Below are 22,923 nucleotides of genomic sequence, written 5' to 3'. Positions count from 1 at the left end.
ATGAGCTAATGACGCTAGCATTGCTACTGCAGTCGTTATCCTTTTATTGACACATATGTGAACATGCAGAGGGAGCATAGGGGCAAATGAATTCTTCTTCTTTTTCCAGGCGTGTTTGCATTCTAGAGCGCCTTCGCAGCACAGGTGTGTGCGCATACCCGAAAGAGGCCATTGAATTCAAGCACAAAATCCGGAGGATGACGCAAATTGTTTCAATCTTGACGTTCTATGTTGTCTATGTTGCAATTGAAGACTAGAGTGCACTACAAAAAAAAAGAGGGGGTGGGGGTGGTCGGCGAGAGGTTGTGTGGAACAATTTGAAGGCAGTTCCAGTTTATTTGAATGGCGACAGTTGAATTGAGATCCAGATGCAGTTGAGTATCAAATTTAGCTAGCGAGTCAAGGCAGCGCAGTACTGGCCGCCGCTAGGACGTTAACAGGTTGCTTGTCTTTAGCGAGCTGTCGTTTCTCAGGTCCTTCCCCCGCAGCAGGTAGCAGATGTCAGATAAGCGGTGCACCCACAGGAATGTTGCCTCACCCACACATGCAAATCTCAGTCAAATATTGACCCTCGGGCCGTGACTTGTTTCAATGCGGCGGAATGAGCTGGAATTTAACGGGCACAACCTTTTTGGGTTTCATGCCCTGAAACTCGTGTTGCGACTTGGAAGCTAAATGTGCGCATTTCAAGGCACTGCCGGATGAAAGTTGAGGTGAAACTTTTGACAATATTTTACAGTTTGAAGTTACACTCGCGTGTAAGAGCCACAGTAACATTTCAATGAGGTAACGCGAAAATGGAAATCTTGTACACAAAATTTCACACTGACTGTCGCGCGAGCACACACGCACACAGGCGAGGCGAAGCAGTTGCCCGCCCCGCCCAAAAGCTCTTACGTAATGTACAGTACCGGACAGTCGAGGAACACATGTCCTCGCGACTACTTTCCAGGGAATGTGTGCATATCTTTTGGGGGGAAAAAGAACCTCCCACGCAAATCTGTGCACTGCAAATGACCGAACTTGACTTACTTGCACGGTCAATAAAATTCAAAGGTCCGAAACCACCAAAAATAAATAAATACACAAGCCCACATTTGGTAGCGGCTGATCCTACCTAGGAGAGCGCAGGAAATTGATGTTGGGTTACGGTGGGCCTAGCGGTTAGCACGTCTGTCTCGGGTGAGGGTTCTAATTTTGCCACGAGCTACGTGGCTACTCTCTCTCCCGGCAAATTGGCGTTTTCGTGTTTATTATGTTTGGCAAAGTCATTCTAAGTGCCTTCCTTGCACGCTGGGTCCGAGAAGACCGTAATTTCATCTGTGCTGTATGTCAGTGTATTTGACAATAAAGCTGACTTTGACTTGACTTTAATTCAGGGGTGTCAAAGTCATTTTTTGCCGCGGGCCACATTGGAGGTATGGTTTCCTCCCGAGGGCCGTTATGAATTTGGGGAAGCCATTAGAATGTTTAATCCGATCCACATATTACATATAGAGCACACAACAAATGAATGAATAACTAGTTATCAAATCTGAAGTCAAGAATAATGACTGTTATTGTGGTTTATATCCAAAAATATGACATTTTGGTGAAGAATTTAGCAAGCATCATGGAATTTCATACGTTTGAGTTGCTTTCGCGGGCCGAAAAAATTGATGTGGCGGGCCGGATTTGGCCCGCGGGCCTTGACTTTGACACCTGTGCTTTAATTGGTCCAACGGAGAAAATGAAACATGACATCTTAGTGGGCATGATTTTTTACAGAAAATAATACAATGTTAAATTTAGGACGAAAACACATAAGTCGGTGCTTGTTGCTAGGCAGAAAAAAACAATTACATGCCCTATTACAGGTAACAGTTTTTCCTTAAATATTTTTTAAATCCTTTACTTTAAACACAAGGAATATATACATATTTTTTGTCACTCAATTCTATTCAAACGGCTCAGGGCATTTTTTCAACATTAACAATAAAATATTTTAAAAATTTAAAACATTGTCACCACAACGCCATCTGCTGGTTATGGAAGGGCACAGACCATGTTGCCCATTAATACAATACAATACAACAACAATAATAATAATAATCCATTTAATTTCTACAATACAATACAATACAATACAATACAATACATGAGACCTGGCCAACCCTCGCCTCCCGAGCCTCATTGGCTGATTTCATGCGGCTCTTAAGGGACTTTCATATGACAAGCGGCAAAAATGTTTGGCGCTGGCGCTGCCATTCATTCCCTATGTACTGTATTTTCACGACCATAGGGCGCACTGCACATTTTGGAGAACATTTAAAGGACAACCGACGCCTCCGGACAAGTTGTGTCCATAATTTGTCAAATCACTTCAAATGACTTTGACTGAGCGTATTTTACAAAGATTCCACCGCATGTAGCTATATTTTACGTTTTAAGACTCGCGCTGAATATTCCGGAAGTCTTGTTTTTGAGTTGGTGACGATGCCTGACGTGACGTCACGTCTGGAACGCCCCTGACCGAGAAAGCGACACACAACGCATTTTGGGTACTTTGTTTGGTCTGACAACTTCGTGTTGATGGCGAAATTAGAAGGAAAACACATACACAAACACGCTTTGATCCTCTCCTCCTCCTCTTTCATCTGGAACTGCTTTATGTAACAAAGAGGGTACAGAAAGTGCTTAAGAATGAATGTCTCTCTGTGTCTTTGTGTTGTCATGTTATTTGTTACTTGTTTTTTTTTTTGTTCTTTTGACTTCAAGACGGCGCCGCGAGAGTGGCTGCCTTTCCAGCAGCTCCTGTGTTTTGCTTTTCTACTTTCATTTCTTTCATAACTTTGCTGCTGTGAAATGTAAATTTCTCCACTGCGAGACTAATAAAGGCAAATCCAATACAATCCAATCCAATAAATAATGCAATGGTGCATCGTTGAGTGTTGCACCAACACTACTATTTGATACTAGCTGACACAAATTCCCAGCAGACAAATCAGCCAATTTTCAATGGAGCTTGGGCGCCATCTTGTGCATTTTCTGGGACGCTACATTGTAGTCCAGACGCCTCGAATTGATACGGAAGGATTTCTTTAATCGATTGCAAACATTAATGCTTTCCTCTTCAGAACTATTTGAATCATATTCATAACTGGATGAGTGAGTAACAAGAAAGCATCTTCTTCGAATCTCAAGCCATTGTTTTGATTCCAGAGCAAGGCAAGACGTCCTGGCGTGACATCACGAATAAGGGGGCAGGACCTCATTTTGAAGTAGTTTTGGGACACTTTAAGTCATTTTTATTGGTGTTTTTTTCATTTGACTAAACATATTAGCCTGCATGTTTTGGGTATTTTAGATGCTATAAAACGTTTTTCTGATGTAAGTTAGGAAACAAAAAATGGTGTCGGTTGTCCTTTAAGACTTTTAAGTGCACCTTATAGTCATGAAAATACGGTATCGCGCTGACCAGGTGACGCCTACACACATGTGCGTGAGATGAAAATCAATAATTTGAGTCGTAAACAATTTGTGTCAAGTTCGCTCTCAAAATGGCAGGGAAAAAATGCATAGCAACACGAAAATAAGAACAGGACGTTTTTAACAGAGTGGGAAAGTTTATATTTTTTGGTTGAACGTAATGGCAAGCCATTCTGCCTTATATGTCAGGCGTCATGAGCGCATTTCAAAGCTTCAAATCTTCAGCGCCACTTTAGCTCACTCCATGCTAACATCAACCAGAAATTCCCAAAAGGGACTGAATTTCGCAAGCACAAGTTGGTCACTTTGAAAAGTCATGTGAAAGAATTTCTTCGAGTGGCAACGACTGAATACAAGAGGATTGTCCAAGACAATGAATGCCAGAAGTCCCACTAAGCTACATGCATATTAAGAGAAAAACGCATATTGTAAATTGTTCCATTTTTGTTTGTGGACTTGGTTGAACTGAGTTTGTGTATATAAGACAATGTTCTTTGTTGAAAATGTGCTTGTGGTTTTAGTACTCGAAGAGTCAATTTCTGATATATTTGTTCATTTTGTATTTTAAATGTGATATCGATGAGAAGGTTTCTTCAGCCGTCATCTGTACAAAAGTGAAGGTTTCGGACGTTTCGCCTCCTATCCAAGAGGCTTCGTCAGCGAACTAAAGTCTGACTGGTCGTATCGGCCCTGTTTATATATCCCTAATGTCCAGCCATGGCGGCGCCGGACACAGCTATGATAGGTCCCTACTCTCAGGTTGGGGGGAGCAGAGGACCCCTCCCTGTGGCCCCACTGATTGTTCCTACATTCCTGACTAACGACTGGCCTATTTGCCCCACTCCCACCGGTATCACGTCATCAGCAATACGAAAGTTGCCTAACCTGTTTTGCCTAAGCAGGCTATTGTCTGAACGATCCAAATTGAACCTCACCCCACCAGACCGGTTTAATGAAGGTTTTAGTTGTTTTATGAGAATCACTTCTTTTACCCCCCTTTCAAACCATCTATGTTCTTTCGCTAAGATTTTAACCTCATTGTCATCAAAGCTTTTAGGTGTATATGTATTGCCGATTGAGGCCCACTAGTATTATCCCTGCGATGTTGATAAAGTCTTTTTTTTGAGAATTTGTTGAGTCTCCCCAATGTACTGCTCTTTACAATTTTCATTCTTACAATGTATGGAATAAACTACATTACTTTGTTTTTCATTCGGTAGCCTATCTTTTGGATGCACTAATTTTTGCCTTAACGTGTTTATCGGTTTGAAATAAGTAGGAATTTTGTGTTGCCAAAGGACTCTTTGTACTTTTTCAGAAACTCCTGCAATGTAAGGTACTGCTACTCCTCTCCTTTTTTGTATCTTGAGAATTATTGGTTTCATTCCCTATTCTTTCTGACATTTAAATGTGATATTTATCCTGAATCTGGCTGAGCAGAGGACTGTGTGTGTGAGGCAACGATGGGGTGATGTTCATGTGTGCCCATGTGTATGATGTGGCTCTTTGCAGTAACATGGTAAAAAATGTGGCTCTTAGTCTCGGACTGGTGACCACTCCTGCAATACATCCTAATTTATATAGCGCTTTCACAACAGCTGCAGCTGTAACAAAGCGCTTCACATAATAGTCAACACAAAGCAAAAGAATAAACACAACAGGAGCATAAAAACATGGACAGTTGAAACGTATGAACAGATAGATGGACTAATAAAGGCATATCCAATCCAATCCAATGAGTAGATCTTTTACATTCACACTGTTTACATTTATTCAACACGGTCGTCATCATTTCATCACTGTTTGATTTTCAGTCAACAAAAACGACCCACAAAACTGCCAGACAAAATCTTGTCGAAAATGTTTGAAAAAAAGAATTCCCTCTGCCAACGATGGTCATTTAGCCACCAAAAAACATCTGGTTCTTTAAGTTAGTGGCCCCCCTCCACACATACCCATATGGGGGTCGTAACCCCCGCCGACCTCACTAAACGAGTATGTTAAAACACTGAAGGAATTTGCTTGCAGCTGTTGGCGTCACTCGGACATTTTGCATGCTGGATGAACTATACATTCACACTCACATTATATGATCTTGTCAGGGTGGGGGGGCTTTTGGCCAGTCCTCAAGAGTGGTCCTTAAAACGCTATTACATGGACACGAGTAAGACCTGCGGAAGTCTACGGTGAAACCGGCGAGTTCGGAAGCCAATCAGATCATGAGCTGGAATGTTCGGCCTCCAGAGAGATGCCCCGAGCGCCGCATGAAAGTCAAAATGTCACCGGTTTTACTACGTTCACTTCTTTGAGTTCTTCTTGTGCTTATGATTGCAAGGCTAATAAATAGTGATCTTATCGCAAACGGTCACCTGGCAGGGTGGAAGGGGCGTTTGCTGCTTCACTGGCATCATGCAACAAGATCAACAATCAAATCGCAAGCCGAGTGCTTGAGGAGAGGACACAAGGAGACAAGATGTGGACAGAAAATGGTGTGTGTGTGTGTGTGTGTTTTTTTTTTTTTTTTTTTTGTATTTCGTTCTGGGGGGTAAAACATAACAAGTGAAGGACAGTAGATAGAAGATAAGAGAACATCAAAGAGGGAGTCAAGCGGAGGACGCAATTAAATGACGTAATAGACATGTCAAGTCACGAATGACGGACATAAAAGTAGGAGGGAAAAGAAACGCAAACAAAGGTCACGATAGCTGAAAAAAAAGATGAAACAATGAAAGAAAGACGCCAGGAGTGTGACAAAACGTATTTCGTGCTTTGATGTATTTATTTGATTTAAAAGACGTGGGTGCGTCATTCGTAGCAAGTACATTGACATATATATCTTATTGTCTTTTACTGGAGGTTGCGGCCCTTCCTTCATGTGCACGTCGACGACAAGAAATCCATTGCGTCATTGATTCTCCAAATGAGGCGCACCGCGGTGAATACAACCGTGAAGCCTCTGAATCAAAGCGAATCGATTTTTTAAAATGAAGCGTCCATTCCTCGTCTCGCACGCCAGTGTGTCAACATACTCTTTTTACACGTACTGAATTGTGTTTTATTGCGGAGATCCACCCACTCGCACAAAACAAACACAGTATATAGGAATGTAATGACAGCGTGGAGTCCACATTCAAACAAGTGTTCAAGTCGAGGTAGCTTAAATAAACACGCGCACACAGCACGACAGTACACGGGAATGAATGGAATAGTCTCCGAGCTCTCTGATTGGCTGAGGGTCACGTGGGCCGCCAGGAATGCCACCATTGGCCTGGAAAAGTGGGGGATGCGGAAGCGCCTGAGCGAGACCAAAGCTCGGCACAGCTGGCAGCGTAATTTTATATGGGGCGGATGAGTGGGCTTTTTAAAGTTTCGGTCAGATTTGTGAATGACTAAGTGTGTCTTTTCCCGTCTTTGTTGCTGCCGATGAAGGCAAATATTTGGTAACGGGAAAAGCGTAACTCAACCGCTTTTCATATTCGCTCTGACTCACCGGATTCAAATTATTTCTCACACATGTCAACGATTTGACTTTTTTCCCCTCCCCCGCGATGCCACGTGACCTTCCCAGGAATGTAACACACAGTAGAAGGCAAGGATGCAAGACGGCGAGGCAAAAGAAGGACACGGGTGAAGACAAGAAGTAAAAGTGATGAAGTTGATCGGAGACCCTGCCCGAGTCATGTGACAAACGTCGCGCTTGACGGATCGGAATGCCGCCGGTCCCACGTGACCATTGTGGCGCTCTTCCGTCTACCCAGCGCGCGCACACGCACATCCGTAACCGGAACAACACGCCGGGGAAGTTTCATTCATTCGGCTGCCACAAATTTTCCCAGCGCGTTCAATCCCTCACTGTTGTTTCAAGCAACGCGGTTTGCACAAGCTCCTGTCTGCCAACGCACCTTACACAAGCGCCATAGAAAAAAAAATCGCAAATATAAGGATTCAACTGCTGTAAAATGTCATTGGGAGTTATCAATTAAATGTATTATTTCTGCTTACATTGACAAGAGTTTTAAAATGAGCGCGATTCTTTCTTGAACTTTTATTGACCGGTTGAACCACCCGGTGGGGTGGTGGCCAATCGCCGCACAGCCATTTGAAACGTTTTCGGCACGTTAATTCAGCTTGTCGAAACGAAGGAACCACCCCCTTCCTTTTTTATGGCTTCTCCCACGAGAGCTTTTCGTTTTTCTTCCAAGAAACTCCAAAGCCTTCTGAGGAAAGCTTGAATGGAATTCCTCGAGCGACTTATTTCATATTCTTTTTGTGATTAAGATCTGAAGAAGAAGAAGAAGAAGAAGAAGAAGAAGAAGAAGCAAAAGAGGCCTTCTCATTCTCAACTCATGCGTTTCTTCTGAAAGTCTGTCTGACCTCCCCCCTCTTTCCACCTTTTCTTTTCCTTTTCTTTTTTGTGTCCATAATTTGTAAAATGGCTTCAAATGACTTCTACTGGGCATATTTTAATAAGATTCCACCCCATATAGCTATATTTTACGTTTTAAGACTCGCGCTGAACATTCAGGAAGTCTTTTTTTTGAGTTGGTGACGAGTCCGTACGTGACGTCAGAAAAGGACCGCCTCCTCTCCGTAAAAAAAAGACGCATTGTAGCGTCTTTCCATCACGTCAATGTATTTATTTTGCTGTACTGTTTTTTTAAACCATGTCTTACACTCAAAAGCCGCCAGCAGAGGGAGGCAAACTCCATGGAAAGAATGTATCAGCCTGTGGAAACAGGCTGATTCATTCCTCACTGGAGCTGGTCGCCATTTTTCTGCCTCTTCTTGGGTGAGACATTCCCCCCGCCCGTTTGCCTCAAAATGGCCCAAATAAATTCTTTAATCGATTGCAAACATGTATGCTTTGCTAATCAGGACTATTTGAATCATATTCATAACTGGATGTGTAACAAGAAAGCATATTCTCCAAATCTGAAGCCATTGTTTTGATTCACACAATGCAAGACGTCTTGGCATGATGTCACGAACTGGGGGCGGGACTTTCTGAAAATGCCCAATTCGCAGCTCAATTTTTTTGCAGATTTTGGACACTTTAAGTAATTTTTATTGGTGTCTTGCATTTGACTAAAAATATCACACTGCATGTTTTGGGTATTTTAGATGCTATAAAACGTTTTTATGGTGTCAGTTAAAAAACAAAAAAGTGACGTCGGTTGTCCTTTAACTAACTAGCTTTACACCTGTAATTGGCCATTGAGCTATTTTCTCTTGTTCTGTTTTTATAATCTTTCAATGATTTAAATCCTTTAAAGTCATGAGTCCACACACACTTTCACACACTTTTAAAAAGAGCTTGTGCAAAATCATAGCACCCACAATATACATCTTTTGCTTTTCACACAGAACGCAACAGAGGCCATTTTGCTGGACCATACACAAGAATTGTTTTCACGGTCTATTCTGCCTTTGCTGTATTGTGTGTAAAGAGCGCAGATGGATTCGATGCGGGCTTTTTTTTGCAGATTCTCTGCATGAACCCACCTTAACGTGCACTGTCAAAAGTGTGAGAAAGTCTTCTAGGGAAGGAGTGAATCACACTATCAGCTATGTGTGTGTGGTTGTGTGTGTGTGTGGTTGTTATCACATTGTAGTGTATGTAAACACACACACACACACACACACACACCGCAAATAACGCTGATGAAGCAACGTAACAATAAGTGAGTGTGCGCCTGAGGGCAGCGTGGTTGCGCGTTTAATGTGGGCTCATTCAGGAATGGCCATTACGAGGGTGCGGCTGCGTATCCCACGATCCTCTGGCAACACGAGTATCTCGGTCACATCACCGCCGATTGCGTTACGATGCTGCTTACTTCTGTGTAAGCGCTCAGTCGTACAGGAGTGGTCCATCGATGAGAAGGTTTCTTCAGCCGTCATCTGTACAAATTTGAAGGTGTCGGACGTTGCGCCTCCTATCCAAGAGGCTTCGTCAGCGAACTAAAGCCTCTTGGATAGGAGGCGAAACGTCCGAAACCTTCAAATTTGTACAGATGACGGCTGAAGAAACCTTCTCATCTATGCTGTTTACTATGAGGCGCGCGCACACACGCACGCGTGCACACACACACACGTGCACACACACACACACACACACACACACACACACACACACACACACACACACACACACACACACACACACACACACACACACACACACACACACACACACACACACACGCACACACACACACGCAAACACACAAATCACCAAATCCAAGGAAATCTTCATCCTCGGTGTCACTTTTAAATAACTCCCCCAACTCGGCAGGTAGACAAGGCGCCACTTCCTCTTCTCTGCGCTCTTGCGGTTTAATGTGAAAATAACATGGCAAATGATATACAGTAATAAAAAAGGCATATGTAAGTCGCACCTCCGACCAAACTATGAAAAAAACTGCGATTTATAATCCGAAAAATACGGTAAATAAAGGAGGAAAATGAGAAAGGAAGCAAGGAAGGCATGAAGTAACAAAGGAAGAAAGGAAAGGAGGTAAGGAGGTTCCTACAAGGTAGGAAGAAACAAGGAAGGAGGCAAGAAAAGGAGGAAGAATGCAAAGGAAGAAGGAAGGAAAGAAGAAAACAAATAGGAACACTGAAGAATGAAGAGGAAAGGAAGGTTACTAAAATGCTCTCACAGTCACAACCGAATCACTTGCACAATGCTGAAATGTTCTCACGCATGATCGTCAAACGCTTTCAATCCTGCCTAATTGCTCTCATACAAACCACCGGAACATTCACAATTACAACTGTAACGCTTTCATATACAGAATGGGAAAAACTCACACGCGAGCGAATCATTCTCACACACGCACATGAAAGAAAGGCGCGAGTGACACGTTCTGCGACTGAAATGCCTTCATAAGTATGACCGAATAGCTCTCACACAACAAAAATGCTTTTGCACCCACACACACACATGCGCACCACTGAAACGCTCTCACATTCCCAGAGGGGAAAAAATGTAAACTCTCGTACCGCATTACTGGAACTTGTACAGACACGTGACTCCAAACATTCCCACACTGAGTTCAATGCTTTCATGCATCCTCTTTTTCCCCGTTTTCTTTCATGAGAATAAAAAACGGTCCCGTCAGCAAAACATGTTTTGTTTCTGCGGATGAGGAAGGCAAGCTTTCATCCACATGATGGTGGCACAGGAAGAGGGACATGTCAGGGCATGATCACATTTGCATTGGGGTGGGGGCAGGTGAGGCGAGCGTGGGGGGTTCTGATGTACAAAACCCATGTTGCATCACAGCTTCATAGAACGCCTCCTCCGCCACGACGGACAGGAATAATAACTGCACCTGTTGAAACTCTGGAAATTGCTTCTATAAACAAAAGTATACAGTAAAGTCTCGTTATATCGATATCGGATATATCGATAGTCCCGGTTATATCGATACTATTTCTATGCATGCACGGAGAAAATTACATGCAAACAGGGTCGGATATATCGATAGTCCCGATTATATCGATATTTTTTCGGACTCCCTTGAATATCGATATAACGAGACTTTACTGTATCTTATATAAGCGACTGTTGTCTAATATGATCATGTTGTACTCACATGTGTCCTCATAGACATGCATGTAATAAAAACTAAAAATAAATCATGTACCCGCTAACAAAGCTAAAAGATGGCGGCGACCAACCAAGGGACTGGTCGCCCTTAACTTGTTCGCAGTGGCATTTTTAAAGGAGTTATTAGGTCATCGACGTAGCTCATATATTTGATCCTAGATCATGAAATGAGTGTGTGTTACTACGCTGAAATATAGTGTGTGTCAGTTAACATATAATAATAATACTACTACTACTAATAATAATAATAATACATTTCATTTTTAAGCGACTTTATAAACTCTTAGTCATAGTCATTTTGCAGTCACAGGATACGTTTATACGAATAACTCAAATCAGAAACAGAATAATCTTTATTGCCAAGTAAGTAGAACACACAAGGAATTTGTCTCTGGTGTCTCTGCATGAGTAATAGATAGAAAGCTAGCTAGCTAATAGATAGCGAATAGAGAGCTATCTAGCTAGCCAGATAGCTAATAGCTTGCTAGATAGATGCTGATGTCACCTATTACAGTAAAGTCTCGTTATATCGATATTTAAGGGAGTCCGAAAAATATCGATATAACCGGGACTATCGATATATCCGACCCTGTTTGCATGTAATTTTCTCCGTGCATGCATAGAAATAGTATCGATATAACCGGGACTATCGATATATCGATATAACGACACTTTACTGTATTTGACTGTTTTGTGTGGATTTTTACATACAAGTAAAAATGACCCACAACATAATCAACATAATATTCCGTGTGTAAATATATAATCATGTACTTTTTTCCCAATGTGTTTAAAAAGCAACAACTTACTCATCGGTCAGTTTGCCACTGAATGACCGGTGGGGCTGCACAACTAATGGGTAGTTGGAGTTGCAGGACTATCGTAATTGTCGTTGTAATAGCATGTTGACAAAAAAGGTTGGGTTGAATTTAATCGATTGTATTTTGCCAAATGGTGGCACAATATCATGTCATCTGGATTCAGGCACCGTATTTTCCGGTGTATAAGGCGCACCCCCTATGAATGGTGTATTTTTGTTTTATGTTTTCCATATGTAAGGCGCACCAGAATATAAGGCGCACCTTCAAGGAATGAAAAATGTTTTCCAAATATAATCTAGAAATATATAAAAGTTTTTCAAATACACCACATTATAAGGCGCTACGGTAGAGGCTGGGATTACGCACTCCTCCTTCTACAGTTGGGGGGTGGGCTTCTGAGACCTTTTGTGATCTTAATATGACTTCACATATAAGCTGCGCCTGCGTATAAGGCACAGGGTCATCTTTTCAAGAAAATTAAGGCTTTTGGGTGCGTCATACACCAGAAAATAGGGTACTTTTTTTTTTTTTGGGGGGGGGGGGGGGTTAGTTGTAGTGTATGTAATCCAATCAACAGAGACATACGACCCAAATTTCATGTTTCCATGTAAAACTGACAACAACATCTGACTACAAAAATGAATGAATGTGTTTCCGGGGGGCTGGGAGGGGGACACAAAACATTTTTTGGGGGTTTGGCATTGATAGGAACCTCACACGACAAATTGCGGTAATGTCAAGCAAGTGTGACAACCCACTGCCTATATGAGTGTGTGTGTGGAGGGGCTGGGGGAGGGGGCTATTTTACAGCTGAGGTGTGACTTGGACTTCACACGTCCAATGAGGTTTTCCACAAAACATCGAGGTTTTACCACTTAGATGACCGTCAATGTGAGCATTACACAATAATAATAAATTTCATTTATAAGCGCCTTTCAAAACCCTCAAGGACACTTTACAGTCACAATACTCCTACGCCATCCACCCCGGCCTTAAAATAACCAGTTATGCGTGTGTGTGTGTTAAGTGAAAGTGTGTGAACATGGGAGCGCGTCAACATGCGTCCGTGTATTGCTGAGAGGACGTCAGTGGTATTTGTGCGGCGGGTGTCATTTTACACCCGTACACTTGAACTGCCTGTCGTGTGCGTTAATGTGTAACGTGTGTGTTCAAGCGAGCTGATGTCACGCTTCGCCGGACCTTCCACTGAAAAGCTTCAAGATGATGTGTTAGCTTTGGCCATTATTTGTTTTTTGGTTGGTTAGTTTTGCGTGAGAAAGGGTTACGGGTTTTAACGCATTCACTGCCAGATCATGTTCAAAAATGTGTCCACTCCAGTGCCAGGGTTTTTGTCATTGTCACTCGAATTCCAGGACCCACAGAATATTGAGTTTTAGGACTTTATAAACATCCAGTACAGCATTAGAAATCTTAGACTGTCTTCTTTCATAAGAAAAAGAGTTCATTCCTAAGTTAAATGGGTCTGGACTTATCTGAGCATGAAATGGGGGTGGCTGTCCAAAATACAATGCAATACATACATTTGATTTATATAGCGCTTCGACAACAGTTAAAGGTGAAACAAAGTGTTAACATGGGAAAAAAGGGAAATATTCCCCCCGTTGGGTTAAAGATAAAAAAAATAAACATGACCAGAGTCCATGGCCAGCGCTTTATCAGCAGCCAAGCATGAAAAAACAAAACCCGAACAAATTCGGGAATTTTGCTCCACATCATGCTTTGCAATTCCTGAATAAATTTGTGAATGGCAGTGAATGAGTTAATGTTGACCTTTTCCACAACCAATCAAATAAATAAATAATATATTCATAAATAAAAACACAAATACATAAATAGATGAATAAACGAATACATACATAAATAAATGAACAAATATGACAAAGAAACACATGCATGAGGGAAAATATATATTTCCTTCAATATTTGGTGAATTTTGATTCCTGTGTGCGCTGTGAGGACACCCGACCCCCATCTAATGGGCCAGGTCAGCCGAGACGGGCTCAGGCCCCCTCGACCTCTTAAATTAGATCGCATACATCTAGATCATGATCTCATAGCACACTGCAAGAATCCAAACAAGGGCGCGGAAAGTCCTACTGGACCCTCCGCACCCTGCCCACCACCTTTTCCAGCTACTTCCCTCAGGTAGGCGCTACCGATCCATGCGCACATCATCATGCACAAATCCAGCAGACATTTAAACAGCTTCTTCCCCCAAGCCATTAACTCTTTAAACAGTAACCCAAATAGAACTGTATAGTGCCACTTAGCAATTTTTGGATGATGCTACTATTACTACTACTATCAGATCTGAATTTAGGAAAGACTATAAGAATAAAATACATTAGAATGTGTTTCATTCTTTACACGATAAAAAGTTGTCTTTTTAACTTATTCACTGCCATGTGCAAAAATGTGTCCACTGCGGTGCCAGGGTTTTCGTCATTTTCATTCCAATTGCAGGACCCACATAATATTGTTTTAGGACTACATAAGCATTCAACATAAGCATAAGAAACCTTGGACTCTCCTCTTTCATCAGAAAAAAAGACATACTTCCTAAATGATATTGGTCTAGAGATTTATCTGCAGTAGAAATGGGGGCGGCTGTACAAAAGGCAAATGCTGTCCACCTGAGGTCTGACAAGCGTCACAGACAAGAAAAACTAAAACCTCAACACATTTGGGAATAGAGCTCGACATCATATTTTCAATTCGTCAATAAATTCAGGGATGGCAGTCAATGAGTTAAAGGACAACCGACACCTTTTTTTTCCCTAACTGACATCAGAAAAATGTTTGATAGCATCTAAAAAAATACCCAAAACACACAGGATGATATTTTTAGTCAAATGAAAAACACCAATAAAAATGACTTAGTGTCCCAAAACTACTTCAAAATGACCTCAGAAAGTTTCAGTTTCAGAAGGTCCCGCCCCCTTGTTTGTGACATCACGCCAGGACGTCTTTGCCTTGCTCGAGAATCAAAACTGGCTTCAGATTCGGAGAAGATGCTTTCTTGTTACTCATCCAGTTATGAATATGATTCAAATAGTTCTGAAGAGGAAAGCCTAAACGTTTGCAATCGAAGAAAGAAGTACTTGCGTGTCATTTTGAGGCATCTGGACCGAAATGTAGCGTCCCAGAAAATGCACAAGATGGCGCCCAAGCTACATTGGAAATGGGCTGATTTGTCTGCTGGGAATTTGTGTCAACTAGAATCAAATAGTAGTCATGGTGCAACACACAACGATGCATCATGGCGTTATTTATGTGTTTTCTTTCTATTTCAACATGACGTTTTCAGAGTAAACAAAGTACCCAAAATGCATTGTGTGTCACTTTCTCTGTCAGGGGCGTTCCAGACGTGACGTCACGTCAGGCATCGTCATCAACTCGAAAACAAGACTTTCTGAATATTCAACGTGAGTCTTAAAACGTAAATTATAGCTATATGCCGTGGAATCTTTGTCAAAATCGCTCCGTCGAAGTCATTTGAAGTCATTTGACAAATTATGGACACAACTTGTCCTGAGGTGTCGGTTGTCCTTTAAATGAAATTAAAATGAACATTAATTGTGACTTTATACATTTTGATTTGAATACATTCACGGACAGTTGAAGAGATGATAAACAGTAGTTTTCAAATGCTTCCTTTTTACTTCAACTATACAAATGTTAAGCGATTTGTTCCAACTTCAGCTGTTGTTAAAGCGCTATATAAATCAATATGTATTGTATATGTAGGGCAGGGGGGGGGGGTGGCATCGTCTGCGTGCAAGATAACAAAAAATAATAATTACACTGTCACAGGAAATGAAAATGTCTAACAATGGATTTTTGACCGTATGTGTTTGATTTTGGACAGTTTAACTCATTTTCTTTTGCAGCTTTTTACCCGATGACAGTCGCTGCCGTTCATACTGTAAACGGAGGTGGAGCACAGCAAGCGTTTTCTGTCATAGTCAATGTGCACGCGTACACTCACACACACACGCACAAAAAAAAACACACACAGCATCATTTGTGAATGAAAAAAAGTGCCATTGGCGTGTGAGCGTGTGTGTGTGGTTCCTTCCTCCACTCGGGTCTCTTTGAACATGTGCGCTACCTCTCGGAGGAATGCGCAATTGGCGTGGGGCCATGCAGGCGCTCCTCCTCCAGAGAGGTCATTTCTTCAAGTAGCTTCCTTGTCCTTGCCTGCCCTCGCCTGATCGCGACTGAACACAAAACTATCTAAATGAGCTTCTTCTTTTCCTTTCGGCTTTTCCCTTCAAGGGGTCGCCACAGCCAATCAGTGTCCTCCATCTTGAGAAGTTTGATCGGCATGTTTGTTTTGGCCAAGCTTTTACGTTGGATGCCCTTCCTGACACAACCCTATAAGCGACGCGGCTTAACGCATCTTAACGTAATGAATGGAAAGCTCACAACCCCCCCCAAAAAACAGGAAAACAACAACATTGTTGATCAAAAAGGACAATGGCTCTTGGTGATGTCAGGCATGATCATAATGAAGTCATAACGTCCAAGAAATTCAATCGGCTGACGAGCTGCGTCAAGAGGATCAAGAATATATGTCTTCAAAAGTATGATTTTGCCTATCTGGGGTATAATAATAACGCTACCTAGATTCTGTCTGCAATCTGTCTGCAATCTGTCCCTTGATGTGATTACCTTCAGGTCAAAGGTCAAAGGCAAGACAGGAGTGGCAGTAAAGAGCTCGAAGCTGAATTTTAGAATCACTGTTCAAACGCCCTCTCCTAATTGCCAAACGGTTGCTCATGGTGAGTTATTTGCATATTTGACAGTCATATAAAGCGCTTGTTTTGCCGTAAAATGTTCTCATTTTCCTTTTGGGTTGAGTAAAAAAAAAAACCACAAAAAATGGTGTGCCGGTGGAACAAGTCCGACTCATTCAGTCGCACTGAGTCACTTCTTGCAGCGCGCGTAATATTTCTGCCGCTTTCACGAGCCCCCCCCCCCCACTCCTCATCTGCCCCCGCCGCTTGCCCATTGGCTGACAGGCTTGGAACTTTGGCGGGCTTTTTCCTCTCCTCGTGACGAGCGTCAGCGAGGAAGCACGCGGAGGGTACAAAAGTTCAGCGGGGTGGTAGCCACAGCCAAGCCCCGCCCACTGCACCCCAAACCCCCCTCACACCTCTCCAAACACGTAACCCGCCCACCCTCACTGAAACCATCAGCTGAGAAAGTGAAACTTGTTTTTTCTTCTGTCTCTCTCTTTACATTACACATTTGTCGTTAAACAGAAACCGGGAGCGTTTATTTACTGAAATGGAGATGGGGAAGGGAGGAGGGCGGGGAGAGCGGTTGACAATAAATGTTATCTGTAAATTCTACATGCAATTTCTTTCAAGCACAGTGAGACCTCAGCGTACGAACGCTTTCGCTCACGAACAATACATTTGCGGCAATATAATCTTGGCGTACGAACTAGTTTTCGGCGGACGAACCAAACCACACAGCGCCACGGTGGCGCGCAGATGACTTTTCCACACCCCCTTTGAGTGCAGACGTGGTTTGCTATCGAGTGGAGTACTTTTGCTATTAGGGGACCGAAAAAGATCCCACCGCAGGATAGTGTTAATTTTCAATGATCACATGTGAAGAAAAAAAAATGGACACTTGTAAATTCATCCTGTCTACTTGTAAACTAATGTTAAGCAGATTCCTTACTTACAGACAGTGTATTGTAGGTGTTCAAATACCTGACATGTTTCGGCGACTACTTCCGCCTTCGTCAGAGTGTCACTCTGACAGGATGAATTTAGTACAACGGACACTTGTAAATCTGGGTTGATGCAAGATATCAATGTGCCTTTCTTGATACTTGCACTTTTTTATGAAACGGTTTTGCACATTTACATTTGCACACTATACAGTTGACATTTTTATTTGTTATACTGAGTGTAACTGCAGCTGATGCATTTGTTTATGACCGCTGTCCCGTAGTTGATCAGCAGATGGCTGTGCTTAATTTTCTTAACATTGCGTTGGGCTGTTCTGACTTCCGGTTACATTTTACTAAGAAGACGGCGGCGAGGATCGACAAGCTTTAAAGACCAAATACTTCGATTTCGGACAGAAAGCGGGCAAAGTGGTTTGTACGATTTTGTTGCAATCGTTTTATTTCATTGATGTGGGGTCCAAATGTTTGTGTGTAAATAACAGCTAGATTTTTATACTTGTTTGTAGTTCTACGATGGTGTTGGTGTAAAATCACATCAAAGAATAACCATCTGTACAAAGAGTCCTCTGTTCGAAATGGAGTTGCGCTAAGAATATCTTGTTTTCTATCCTTCCCCCCCACCCCCTTTCAAATTGCTGCTGTGGACTGCAAATGTCCCCATTGTGGGACGAATAAAGGTTTTCTGATTCTGAAATTGTGAAGTGACATAAAACATTGTAGGGGTGACAATGGTGCCAACGTCAAATCTGATCGTCATTACTCTGAGAAACTTGCATAGGAGGTGCTGCTGTTTTGGTTAGCAACCATTTGACTCTTTCACATCCAAAAGACACCCGCTACTCATGTACGCGGTGTTATTTTTTTTTACCTTCGAGGCAGCTCAAAGCGGCGCCGATTTCAATCTTGGTAGCAAAAAAAAAAAAGAAACCATAACAACGTGGCTCAAGTGGACACATTGAGTGACAAGAGCGCGCGCGTCTCGACGACGTGGCGGCGACATGACACGCCCGGTTGCCATGGCAAAGCTCCATTGAAAGGCACGGAACGCTCGCCCCCTCCTCCCCGGGGTAAGTCTGACCCAGAGGACCAGTTTGGCGGGAAGTGTGCGTCTCATGTGTGTGTGTGTGTTTATCGTTCGTTATTCAAGTGTCACAAATACAATTAGCTACGCCCAGAACAGGACTTGGATCAAATATTCATCCATTATTGGGACTAAGCGTTGATTATTATTGAAGTTGTTCATCGGAGCGGTTCAAGGAAGGCCCAGAATCACACCGGGAGATCTTGCTCATAATTCGACTCAGTTATTGAACTCCCAAAAAGTCAAAATATTCGAAAGAGCTCGCTGTGATGCGGCGCGGGTTGTTCACTCAAAGTGATGAGCGGTGCCTGAAAAGGAATTCATTTGTTTCACTTGGATATCAACGCCGGTTGTTCCTTTTGGTCCCGCCGCCACTGTTTGATTAGCGATAACAGGCGGTGGGGGCGGCGGGGGCTGGATTATCAGCTAACCTTGAGTTCGTTAGCACCACTGCCGTGTCATAGGGCCGAATGTGCGGCTCACTCTGAGCTTCGGCAGAGTGTCTTATGGCAGCAAATACTCAGACGGGGACGGGAATGTTATCAAAGTGATGTGTGGGATGTTTCAAAGATGGATGACATTTTTTTTTTTTTGGGGGGGGGGGGTACAATTTCCTGTCGGTGCATCAATAAAATATTGAGGTGTGAATACTTATAGATAACTTGTGAAAAAAAAAATCTCATGATTGCTAGTGGTGTACAATATTAGACTTTGAGGGAAATTTTGGTTCGTTTTACCGTATTTTCCAGTGTATAAGGCGCACCCAAAAGTCTTGATTTTCAAAATATGACCCTGCACCTTATACGCAGGTGCGTCTTATATGTGAAGTCAATTTTAGATGACAAAAGGTCTCGCAACTACTGTTACCAGCCCCATCCTCCCCCTGTAGAAGTATTACGTAACCCCAGCCTCTACGGTAGCACCTTCTAATGTGGTATATTTGTGGTTATATATAACTTGTATCTATTATATTTGGAAAACTTTTTTCATTCATTGAAGGTGCGCCTTGTAGTGCAAAGCACCTTATTTATATGTGGACACATTTGATAATACACCATTCATTGGTGGTGCGCCTTATACGCCGGTGTGACTTTTCCACCCGAAAATACGGTAGTTTGGAATAAGTAAAAAAATTCAGGGTGAAATGGATGTGAATTCTGGTGGGGGGAGGTGATGTTTCATTTGTTGATTTTAAACTTAAAACAATGGGAGTCTTGATGGTTTGTTTTGAGGACAAATGAGTTGGATTTCCTTTTAGAAAAATGGGGGGAAACTTTTAGGGATTTCTTTCATACAACGAAAAAAAAATGGATGTCAATAAATTCTTTCCGGATGCACGACAGGAAGGAACAAAGCATCGAGCGTGAAGTGGAATAATTCAACATTTGTCCCACTTCTCCTGACTGTGCCTTCAAGCGGCATCGCGGTGTGCTGCGCCCCCTACAGGTACGAGCGGGCACGTTCAGATGGTGCAATCTGGCTGCAATAAGCGCCTGAGCGGGCCGGAATTGTGCAGAGTCACCGTGACGTGGCAAATGAGTCACGGGTGCGATCTGGGCCAGCTGGTGACTCACTCTCTCAATATGCACGAGTGTGTGTGTGAGATCACTTTCACTCCATGACCAGGCCGGAAACGCTACCAGAGTGAAGGCCTCGGGCCCATATCTGACCCACCATCTTTTCATGTGGTCTCCTTGGAAAAAATGATGTGATTATATTAGATATGAATAAAGTCTCTGGATAATAGAAAATGTACTATGTAAGACGTTTAGTCAACAAAGCAATCGGGGAGATATGCTGCTCATCAGGTTTATTTCCTTCGACTGATGAAATATAATCTGTTGAATGAAATCAATCAACAAAAGCAGCGAAGGATCCGGTGTTGCTCAATTTTGTTTATGTCGCATTAAGTTGAGGGTACATCAACCAGAGTAGTTTCTGACCATGGCCAAAAGCTTCGCAATTCATTCAAGACCCAGTTGTTCTCCTTGGCCCATGTGGGTTTTCTCTGGGTACTCCGCGTTCCTCACACGTTCCAAAAACATGCATGGCAGGCTGACTGAACACTCCAAATTGTCCCTTAGTGTGTGTGTGTGGATGCTGTTTGTCTCTGTGTGCCCTGCGATTGGCAAACAATTCAGGGTGTCCTCCGCCTAGTGCCCAAAGACAACTGGGATAGGCTTCAGCACTCCCGTGACCCTAATGAGGAATAAGTGGTCTGAAAATTGGATGGATGGAAATTCATTGGGGAAGCAAAAATATATATATATAAAAATAAATAATAATAATAATAAATTATATATACAGTAAAGTCTCGTTATATCGATATCGGATATATCGATAGTCCCGGTTATATCGATACTATTTCTATGCACGCACGGAGAAAATTACATGCAAACAGGGTCGGATATATCGATAGTCCCGGTTATATCGATATTTTTTCGGACTCCCTTGAATATCGATATAACGAGACTTTACTGTATATATATATATACACACACACACACACACACACACACACACACACACACACACACACACACGCGCAATATCAATCGTCTTCGCCAGTCTCTCACTCCTCACACCACTGCTATCCTCATTCATAGTCTTGTCACCTCCCGTATTGACTATTGCAATTCACTTCTCTTTGGTGTCCCTCAGAAACTTCTCGACAAACTTCAACTCGTCAGCTCGGATCATCACCAGAACCTCATCCTTTCACCACATCACCCCGTCCTCCAAGAGCTCCACTGGCTCCCAGTCAAATCTAGAATTAACTTTAAAATTCTTCTTTATACATTTAAGCTATATCATAACGTTGCCCCTCCATACCTATCTGACCTTCTTCAAATTTCTATTCCCTCTCGTTCCCTCAGATCCTCTTCCTCCCTCCGCCTCTGTGTGCCACCCCCTGCCCGTCTCAGCACGACGAGTGACAGAGCCTTCAGCTGCTCTGCCCCCAAATTTTGGAACTCACTTCCTCCCAGTCACTTCCTTCCCAATCTACTACAAAGAGTGTCAACAAAGAGAGAAAATCTGACAGAATATTGAACACTTACACGGAGAAGCAATGACGTATTGTAGAGACATGCATGGCACGATAGATGCACGCACACACTACCACTTACTACTACTACTCCAACTACTGATAAATATTATGCATCTACAGTGAGACCTCAACTTACAAACACCTTAACTTACAAACTTTTTGTCTTACAAACGTCAAATTTATGAAAATTAAACCTTATAATAAGCACTATTTTCATAATACCCACCCACCACGGCTGGCGGAGTGATCTTCGGCGGAAGCACACGACCGAACAGCACCAGAGGTTAAGTTATCAACAGTCCTTATGGAAGGTGACTCTCCTTCCATAAGCCATCAACAACCATCAAAAAGGTAACTAAAACTTTATTTTACAGCACAGTTTATTTCTTTAATTACAGTCCTCATGTAATGCACCTCTCTTTCCAAACAGCAATTCCCTTTGACCTTCGACCTCCAACGCAATTCCATCAAGCCATAAATGACCATCACAAATGTAAATAAAGTGCCTTTATGATACAATGCAGTGTATTTCTTTCATTACAATACAATAGCACATTTATTATACATAGAATAAGGTATGTTGTGTGTAGTTTTAAGGCTTATTTAGTTGTAAAGTATATTTTATGGAAACCCGGGAAGGGATTATTCCCATTTTAATGGTTTCCTATGGGAATTACTTTTTTGAGATACACACTTTTCACCTCACACACGCTGTCTGGGAACCAATTAAGTTCGTAAGTTGAGGTCTCACTGTAGTTTATTAAGTGTAAAATAAACATTAGTTGCCGTCAAATGCATTTTCACAGTCGCTCTTGGTACTTTATAGAAAGATCAAACATCATTTGACCATGTTTTCTCGATTTAATAAAAAAATCTAATCAAGGAAGGAAGCATAACTTTGCTGCTGTGAAATGTAAATTTCTCCACTGTGAGACGAATAAAGGCAAATCCAATCCAACCCAAGCAAAACATTGAGATGCCAGTGGAAATTGTGTCATTCTGATGCAATGAGGCAGTTAAACTCGTACATAGTCCGGAGTGGCTCCTTGTGAGTGCTTGAAAACATCCATTAGAGATGATTGGATGCTATTTTAAGGGAAAGTAAAGTGAAGCGGGCTTAAGATGATGACTCAAGGCGGGCACGCGGTCGGGCATGTGTGTGTG

At 42.4% G+C, this 22,923-nt stretch overlaps 1 protein-coding gene and 1 long non-coding RNA gene across 3 annotated transcripts in view; one reads left to right on the top strand and one right to left on the bottom strand.

Annotated features, from left to right (window-relative positions):
* Window positions 1–22,923, bottom strand: part of LOC148890708 (uncharacterized) — a 28,887-nt gene that overhangs the window by 5,676 nt on the left and 288 nt on the right. The window contains exon 1 of one of the 2 annotated variants that reach the window (XR_016116651.1): window positions 10,471–10,820. The exons of the other annotated variant lie outside the window; for it this stretch is intronic. The gene's annotated coding sequence lies outside the window, so the exon portion shown is untranslated. Of the gene's footprint in view, window positions 1–10,470; window positions 10,821–22,923 lie in introns of those variants that run through there. 2 annotated transcript variants of the gene reach the window in all.
* On the top strand, window positions 18,004–22,902 carry LOC148890709 (uncharacterized). Its single transcript, XR_016116659.1, has 3 exons — window positions 18,004–18,696; window positions 21,372–22,110; window positions 22,190–22,902. It is a non-coding gene; the product is annotated as an uncharacterized LOC148890709 (long non-coding RNA).

Source organism: Hippocampus bargibanti, linkage group LG12 (genome assembly GCF_051943395.1).
Source record: "Hippocampus bargibanti isolate YZ-2025 linkage group LG12, ASM5194339v1, whole genome shotgun sequence".
NCBI classification, from domain to species: Eukaryota; Metazoa; Chordata; class Actinopteri; order Syngnathiformes; family Syngnathidae; genus Hippocampus; species Hippocampus bargibanti.
The sequence above is the reverse complement of the archived record's forward strand: the minus strand, read 5'-3'. Positions and strand labels throughout refer to the sequence as shown.